The sequence below is a fragment of the Suncus etruscus genome, chromosome 12 (assembly GCF_024139225.1).
Source record: "Suncus etruscus isolate mSunEtr1 chromosome 12, mSunEtr1.pri.cur, whole genome shotgun sequence".
NCBI classification, from domain to species: Eukaryota; Metazoa; Chordata; class Mammalia; order Eulipotyphla; family Soricidae; genus Suncus; species Suncus etruscus.
Genome location: NC_064859.1, coordinates 9,962,845 through 9,971,492, shown reverse-complemented (window position 1 = coordinate 9,971,492; position 8,648 = coordinate 9,962,845). Strand labels below are relative to the sequence as shown.

The 8,648-nt window shown below is 36.3% G+C and overlaps 1 pseudogene; it reads right to left on the bottom strand.

Moving 5' to 3' along the window:
• Positions 1-6,973: 6,973 nt before the first annotated feature.
• LOC126024772 (small ubiquitin-related modifier 1-like) lies at positions 6,974-7,277 on the bottom strand (annotated as a pseudogene).
• Positions 7,278-8,648: the final 1,371 nt, after the last annotated feature.

The following is an 8,648-nucleotide window of genomic DNA, read 5'->3' as shown; positions in this document are numbered from 1 at the left end:
TCATCTTTTTGATCACCCAAGTATCTACTGGCCAACATCACTTGTTGAAGAGTCTTTCTTTGCTCCATTTTGCATTTATTGAGCCTTTATCAAAGATTAATTGATTGTATATCTGGGGAGCATTCTCTGAATACTCTAGTCTATTCCACTGATCTGAAGGTCTATCTTTATTTTACTACCATGTTGTTTTAATGATCATAGATTTGTAATGCAGTTTAAAAGTTGGGGAAAGTGATGCCTCCCATATTCTTTTTCCCAAAGATTGCTCTAGCTTTTTGCGGGTGTTTGTTGTTCCAAGATGAATTTCAGGAGTGTTTGATCCACTTCTTTGAAGAATGTCATGTGTATCTTTACAGGGATTGCATTAAATCTGTACAATGCTTTGAGGAGTATTGCCATTTTAATGATGTTAATCCTGCCAATCCATGAGTAGGGTATGTATTTGCATTTTCCGCGTGTCCTCTCTTATTTCTTGAAGCAGGGTTTTGTAGTTATCTTTGTACAAGTCCTTTACATCTTTAGTTGACTCCAAGATATTTGAGTTTTGGGGCACTAATGTGAATTGGATTGTTTTTTTAATGTCCTTATACTTCTCTATCCATTAATTGGTGTATAATAGAAGCCATTGATTTTTTGTGTATTACTTTTGTAGTCTGTCACATTGCTATAGGGAATTTACTTTTTGGTTAAAGTCTTTAGGGTTTTCTAAATATAGTATCATGTCATCTGCCAAACAGTGACAGATTGACTTATTTTCCTATCTGGATGCCCTTAATATTCTTTTTCTTTGCCTAATTCCCATGGCCAATAACTTTCGCACTATGTTGAATAGAAGTGGTAAAAGAGGTCAGCCTTGTCTTGTACCAGATTTTAGAAGAAAGGCTTTTAGTTTATCTACATTGGGAATAATATTTGCCATTGACTTGTGGTAGATGGCCTTGATTATTTTGAGAAAAATTTCCTTCCATTCCCATCTTGATGAAAGTTTTTTTTTTTGTCAAGAATGAGTGTTGGACCTTATCAAATGCTTTCTCGGCACTTATTGATATGACCATATGGTTTTTTATTTTTATTTTTGTTGATATGGTGTATTTTGTTGACTGATTTATGTATGTTAAACCATCCTTGCATTTCTGGAATAAATCCTATTTGGCCGTGGTGTCACCTTCTTGATGAGGCATTGGATCCTATTTGCCAGAATTTTGTTTTTTTGCTGGGGTCGTCTTGGTTGTCACTCTCTGGGAAAGAAAAAGCAGTCACTGGTGCCGCTTCATAAAAAGTATCCTTTAGTTCAAACAGGCAGGATTCAGTTCCTGTCCTTGTGGGCGGGAACAAGCCTACCTATGAAGGGTGCTTGAAAGCCCTTTTTGCTGGGGTCTTCTTCTTTCCACTCTCTGGGACAGAAGAAGCAGTCACGCTTTTCTACCTTTCTTTCTTGATTGCCTGATTGCTCTTTGTTTATTTCTTTTTATTTCTATACACCCAGAGTTTCTCAGGAATTACTCATGGTCAAGGATCACTCCGTGGGTGTTTAGTAGATCATATATGGTACCAGAGAGTGAACACTAGTCAGCTGTATGTAAGATTTAAGTGTCTTAACCCCTTTAAAGGCACTTGCCTTGCACACAGCAACACCTATTAATATACCCAGCCCTAATTTTTGTGCACACAACCAAGGCTTAACTTTGTGACCCACCTGGATGATTACCTCCAGAAATTATACAGAATTGTTTAAATTGATAAATTAGTTCCATAGTTGATAGTATTGTTTTAATTGATAATTGAGTGTATCTAATTCCACATAATAAAAGTTGGGGAATGTTTTAAGTTGGGAATTTGACTAAGCAAATATAACTTAATTTGTCATAACAGCTTCATAGTATTTTAATGTTTAGATTGATCACACTTTCCTTTGCCATTCATCTGTTGTTGTGTTCTTGGCATCTGGGTTGTTTCCATATTCTGAATATTGTAAATAGCACTGCAATGAACATAAGAAAGCAGAGGGCATTTTTTGTATCATGGTTTTGTGTTCCTTGGGTATATCCCTGGAGTTTTGTCACTATACCACATGGTATACCGCATGGGCCATGACAGTTGCTTGTGACAAATCTGCTGTGATTCTTTGGGATGATGCTTTGAATGTAATTTCCCTTTTTTATCTTGATGCTTTCAGTGTTCTATTTCTTTTTTTTTTTTTTTTTTTTTTTTGGTTTTTGGGTCACACCCGGCAGCGCTCAGGGGTTATTCCTGGCTCCATGCTCAGAAATTGCTCCTGGCAGGCACGGGGGACCATATGGGACACCGGGATTCGAACTGATGACCTCCTGCATGAAAGGCAAACACCTTACCTCCATGCTATCTCTCCGGGCCCTCAGTGTTCTATTTCTATCTGTTGGGTTCATCATTGTGATTAGGATGTGTTTTGTTGTGCTTTTTTTGGGGGGGGGGCTCTCTTTGGACTGGTACTCTTAGGGCATGCAGGATTTGGTTGCATGTACTATTTAGCACTGGAAGTTTCTCTGCAATGATGTCCTTGACTGTTGTTTTTCATGAGTGTTTTCTTTCTGGATATCTGGGGACTCTGATTATGTTGTTTCTGTTGCATTTATCAAAGACTTCTATTTTTTTCTGTTCACATTCTTTGTGGACTTTTCCTAATTGCCTAATAATTTGTTTTAAGGCTTGTTTCTAACTATATGTATTTGCTATGTGGATTTGTTATGCATATCATCTTCCAGATCACTGATTCAGTATTTAGCCACTGTTATTCTGTTGGAGAGATTTTTCAGTGAGGTTTTCATTTACCTACCAAGTTTTTCAGTCTTCTTATTTGAGTTTAAAACTTTCTCATATCTATGAATATCCTCCATATTTCTTCTCCAAAGTCCTTATCTGAGAGGCTAAATAGGTGGTTGTTAATTTTCTGGTTATTAGAGCTACCATCTTCGTTCTCCAAGCATGGTGGAGGTCTACATTGTTTTCCCCATTGTTACTGTATTAGTGTATTGTTTTCTACATCTAGTGATGGCATTCATTGACAAGTAGTTCATGGCCAAGGAGCAGAGCAGAGTGGCGTGGCTGCACTCCTTTGGCTTCTCACTCATGCTCTGTGGTTCACCTGGGCAGTGCCTCTACTGTGTCATCTTAATAGGACATTCAGATACACATCAAAACTAAGGATTCAGCCACTGTCTGTAGATTAACTTGCTCATAAAGTCAAATCTGAACCTGAGATCTATTTTGAAAGTATCTCAAATTGAAATTGGTGGACTGCACCATCATAACTTTCTGTAATTTTTGTCTCTTTCATGGTATACCATGATTGAATCTCTTAAAGACCACACAGACCCACGTACTATATCTTTCAGGCATCTTCTAAATTTCCTGAGGTATAAAAAGGACAAAGATTAACGTTCTTTCCACTCTCACTCCTCATTGTGCCTGTACTTTTCTAATTAGTGAATTGATAAAATTCAATTAACTGATGCAAGTCTAAAAACCATCTGTAACACAGTTTGTTTTACCAGGGTAGGTATTGAAAAAGCAATAAAAATCAGTTATAGTAGATGTTTACTACATTTTCTATAATATATAAAGTGTTTCAGTAAAAGATGCCAAAATAAAGAAGGAATGCATAGGTAATAATAAAAATAGATTTGAATCAGGAACTGTTGAAAGGAACATCATTGTACAATAGCTCAGGAGAACCTCCTCCTTACAAATAGCTCTCATAAATTTTCTTTCATCCAGAACATAGGTACAGTTAGATCTGATAATATCGAAGTCATGGGGAAGAAAAAGGTAGTACACATTATTATAAGTTTTAAGATAAAAGAGATAAATTACTTTTTTTCAGCTATTGATTTAGGATGGAGCAAGAATTTAAGCATGTTTTGTGAATTGTCACTAGATATATTAGGAGATTTATAACTCTCAGCAACAGAAATCATTCAAACCAAATGTATATCTTTATTTTTCAAATAAATTTTAAAGGGAAAATTAATTGAAGATTTGTACTTTAAATAATAAAGTCAATGTAACCACATTCTCTTAAAATATATAGCATATAATAAGACTGTAAATTGAATAAGAAGACTGTTAACTTAGCAATGAGGTCTAGATATTAGCATGTGACATTTAAATATAACTGCTTAAATAATTTATTGAGATGAAATTATTTACCTCCACCACATTAACTTTCTACTTATACCCTTCACAGTTATGATTAGTTTAATTATCAGCAACCACTTATTAACTTTAGTGTGCTTTATATTTTCATTATTTTTTCATCCTTACTAGTACCATAGATGGTAATGTTTAGGTATAGCTCTCTCTATTCATGTCTTAGTTCCCAAACGGGGAAAAAATTTTACACAATAAAAAAATTATTCACTAAATATTTTCTTCTAACTTCTGCAATAAACAGTGATTGCAAATAAATTTTTTGTCAATGTTTTCAGTGTTTAATAAGATCCCCAAGAGGATGGCTATCGCCCCTCACTATCTAATAAAAATCTCATCACTAAAAAGTCTTTCCTCTCACTAATGGCTGATGAAGATTTTTTGATAGCCAAAAGTAAGATTTCTCATGCTTTATAAAACATATATTTTCCTAAATATGAATTTCCCTTCTGCTATATTAAGTGTGTATATATTTGAGCTTTTTACTTTTTTTTGTTTCTTGCCTTTTGTTTTTTTTGGTATTTGGGCCACACCTGGCAGTGCTCAGGGGTTACTCCTGGCTGTCTGCTCAGAAATAGCTACTGGCAGGCACCGGGGGACCATATGGGATACGGGGATTTCGAACCCAACCACCTTTGGTCCTGGATCGGCTGCTTGCAAGGCAAATGCTGCTGTGCTATCTCTCCAGGCCCAGCTTTTTACTTTCAAACATAAGGATTTATATGGGCAGATATAGCCTTGATTAAATTTCTCTTTACCTGGAAAATTCAGCACCAACTTTATTTCTCATTGTCTTCTAAATGCCTTTTAGAAGCTTTAAACAGAAAGGAATGTTCTGTTTGGGGGACTAAAGGATTTTGAGTACTTGCTAACTAATATTTACCTCAGAATTAACATCAAAAAAGTTTGGCCAAGATATAGTATTTTACCAGGAATAGATTTGTATCTCTTTTATATAAACTTGTTTTTTTCAGAAACTATTTGTTAGTCAGACCTCAGGGAGTTAGTTATCTGTATTATCTCCTAAAAGAAAAACCTGTACCCTCAGAAAAAGGAAGCTTTATAGGAAATACTGGCTCCTTGCAAAATCCCCTAATCTACATCAGTATTGACATCCAGGGACTAGCCAAACAGGAACTGCTTTTAAATGATAAAATTCACTTTCTCTTTTAAACTTTGGACTCTTACTTGAAATGTATCTATTCATCAAGTCTGCATACCACCTAAACCAGGTGAATTTTTTGTAGATCGAACTATGTATACTGACAAAACCTCCATTTACAAAAGAGATATGTTGTACTCTGCATGGAAACAAATGTGAGCATTCTTTTCATACCCATGCTAGCAAAATCCCCCATATATACCACTGATTCTTCACATTTAAAATCATAACATCATGTTCTCCCACATAACCTGTGTGGTCCTTCATTTCTTCATATTTCATTGTCCGTACACTGTCACACCATCAAAAGAAATTTTCATATAGGCCCACTAAATTGCCATATTTTTAGCATGGATGGCTAATTCATATACCCCCAAGGGATTTTCACCAAAAGACCTACTGTGGAAGTATTTCACCCCTGCATGGAGTATTGGGGACATTCCGTAGAGAATTTTTTTTTAATTTTAATTATGTGAACAACTGATGCAAAAGAAAGAAGGACAATGGTAAATTTACAGTGGAACAATCACACCAAAAACCAAGAGTTCTCATGAAGAAATCCCTCTGCTGACAACCTTATTTTTATACTTACTAAGAAAGATAAAACAGAACCCATGTACAATTACTTTGTCCCTCAAGATCCCAGAATGTAGTACATTATAACATTTCTTAGCGGTACAAAAAAGCAATGTAAAAGCCATAAAATATTAGTAACTCCTTAAATTGAAGACATAGTAGTTTTTTATATTTCCACGTACATGCATATTAGCTTAAGTTAACCTCAAAAGTTTAAGTGGGGTTTTTTTATATTGATTCATTTTTAATGCCTTGATCATTTTTTTTTACGGTTTTTACAAATATTTGTTTATTTTAATGAAGCTGGTACAGACAATGTCATTTAAATCCCATCTCCCCAGGCCAGAAAGTACAAACAAAATAAAAAAAGAGCAGTGTTCAGTTGTATATACTTCTGTATGAATAGCTTTAACTGCTAATGAAAGAACTTTTCTGGGATCTTCTGACAAGCTTTTTTCCTCATTAATCTTAAAATGCTTTCTCCAGTGAAACCATCTTGAAGTTAGTCAAGCACTCTCATCACAGCTGTCTCATTTATTTCGTTTCAATCTGATCTTGTTCCTCTTCATTTTTTTTTTTTTTTGGTCCATACCCTCAGATTTTAAAAGTAGCTTCAGTTAAGGAAAGGTCATTTTCCACAGTTCAGTTCTGAAAAACTTCCATCTCCCACTGAAAGTCATAGTCCAGGAGTGAAGCGATCACATGCTAGAACATCAGGACCAATTGAAAAGTCATTACGGACACTCGCATTGGTCAGTCCAATTTATCACAAGTCTGAAAATGCACAGTTCCCTGCAAAAAGATGGCCACCTCTGTGCACACGTCATTTCTAAAAGGAGAGCAATGTCAAGGGGCTGAGGTTCTGATCACACAAAATCAGCACAATGAAAACAAATGATAATGAATAATGGGCACTAGAATTCAAATTACCAGATGTTTTTAAAGAGACTGGGTGCCTGTTCTCAATTCTTTTTTTGAACACCACATTACAAAAGAATATTTTTAAAAATAAAAAAGGATTGAGGATAAAGAAAAAAAATAAAAGAATATCTAAATCCTTGAGTGACCCCCTGTTTGTTCCTGATAAACTTCAATCACATCTTCTTCCTCCATTCCAAGTTCTTTTGGAGTGTGGTTATCAGCAATTCTCTGACCTTCAAAGAGAAACCTGAGTGAATTCATTGGAAACCTCCCTGTCTTTGACAGTAAGATTCTTTAAGTTTCCTTGAGATGTGTGGTCATTTTCACTTTAAAATGAATCTCACTGCTGTCCAATAACTTGAGTTTTATGTAATCTCCTTCCTTCTTATCTCCCAAGTCCTCAGTTGAAGGTTTTGCCTCCTGATCCGACATGGTGGCGCTGGCTCACCGGGCTGTCCGCACGTGGCCGCAGGCCCTCGGGCAGGCAGGACCTCCCTGGGGCTCCGCAGCGCAGACCGTCTCCGGCCACAGCACAACACGGCGGCGCAGCCACTTCCCCATTTTAAGACTTTATTTCACGTGGGAAGCCTAAATTCTATTTTTTTTATTTCTTTTTTTTTTGAGGTAAACTAACATAACATAATATAGTGGACCTACCATAACATAATATAATATAATATTACATATATATAATATAATATATAATATATACCATATAAATAACATACACATATAATATAATTGATATAATAATAATAATGTAAGTCAAAGAAAGTTTCTGATTAAAAACCCACATTTTTTCATAATGGCCTTACATAACCTTTCACAGTAGTATTTTAGGTACATATTAACATTGAGTCGGGAAATATCTATCACCAAACTATGTTCCTCCCCCCATTCCAGTTCCCTTTCTACAACCCATATACTCCACCATCACCCCCCGGGCTGCCAGAGTAGGTGGACCCCCTCTTTGTCTGGCTTTACTATTAGTGATCACATATCTGTTTGGTCCTGGAACCCTCCCTCGTTTCCCCCTCTATTTAAGAGGCAGAGCTAGAAAAATCGAGGTATGTGGTTTTTTTTAAGGTTTAGAGTCAAAGGAGCACAGTAAAAAACGGTGTTAGAGTGGCAATTATTGTTTGCATAGGCCCACCAAAGTGTGGGGGACATGGAAAGGAAAAGTCTTGGCCTAAACACAAGGAGACCCTACCCCTAAAGTTTCCTGACATAAGATCAATTCTAGGCTCCAGGAAAACTAGTTTGTCCAATTCAGGTCATTGTCTGTAGTGCCAATACAGTTTTATTTTTCACACAGTCTCTGTTGTTGGTATCATGTTTCTGTATTTGAAGGTCCTGGAATCTGTATATCCTACATTGAAGTCAGGATGGTGCGTAGCGTCCTCTAATTTCAACTCACAATTAAAGGGCAATGCAGAAAGCCCTATCCAGTACGCAGGTCGTTGTTGTTGTTTAAGTCTTCTCAGTGTTAAGGGAAGGCTCTTTTGAGTAAATCGATATTAGAGCAGCAGTAGGGTCTTCCCTAGTAGAGGATTGCTTCCAGGTGATGTCATAGACAACTTTGGATGTTTCATATATGGCTTCCCTGGTTCAGGGGTGAATGGAGAATACCCATACTTCTGAGGCCTGTGCCAGGTCGTCATGTCAATGTTCAGGGTGTAAGGTCCCATTGCACTACAAGATTTGTGTGTTCCTATCTCTATTAAATAAGAACTTATTTGTATGTATAGCATTTTCTATTTTAATGTGCCTATGCAAACAAGGAATAATGTCACGTGGCATTATC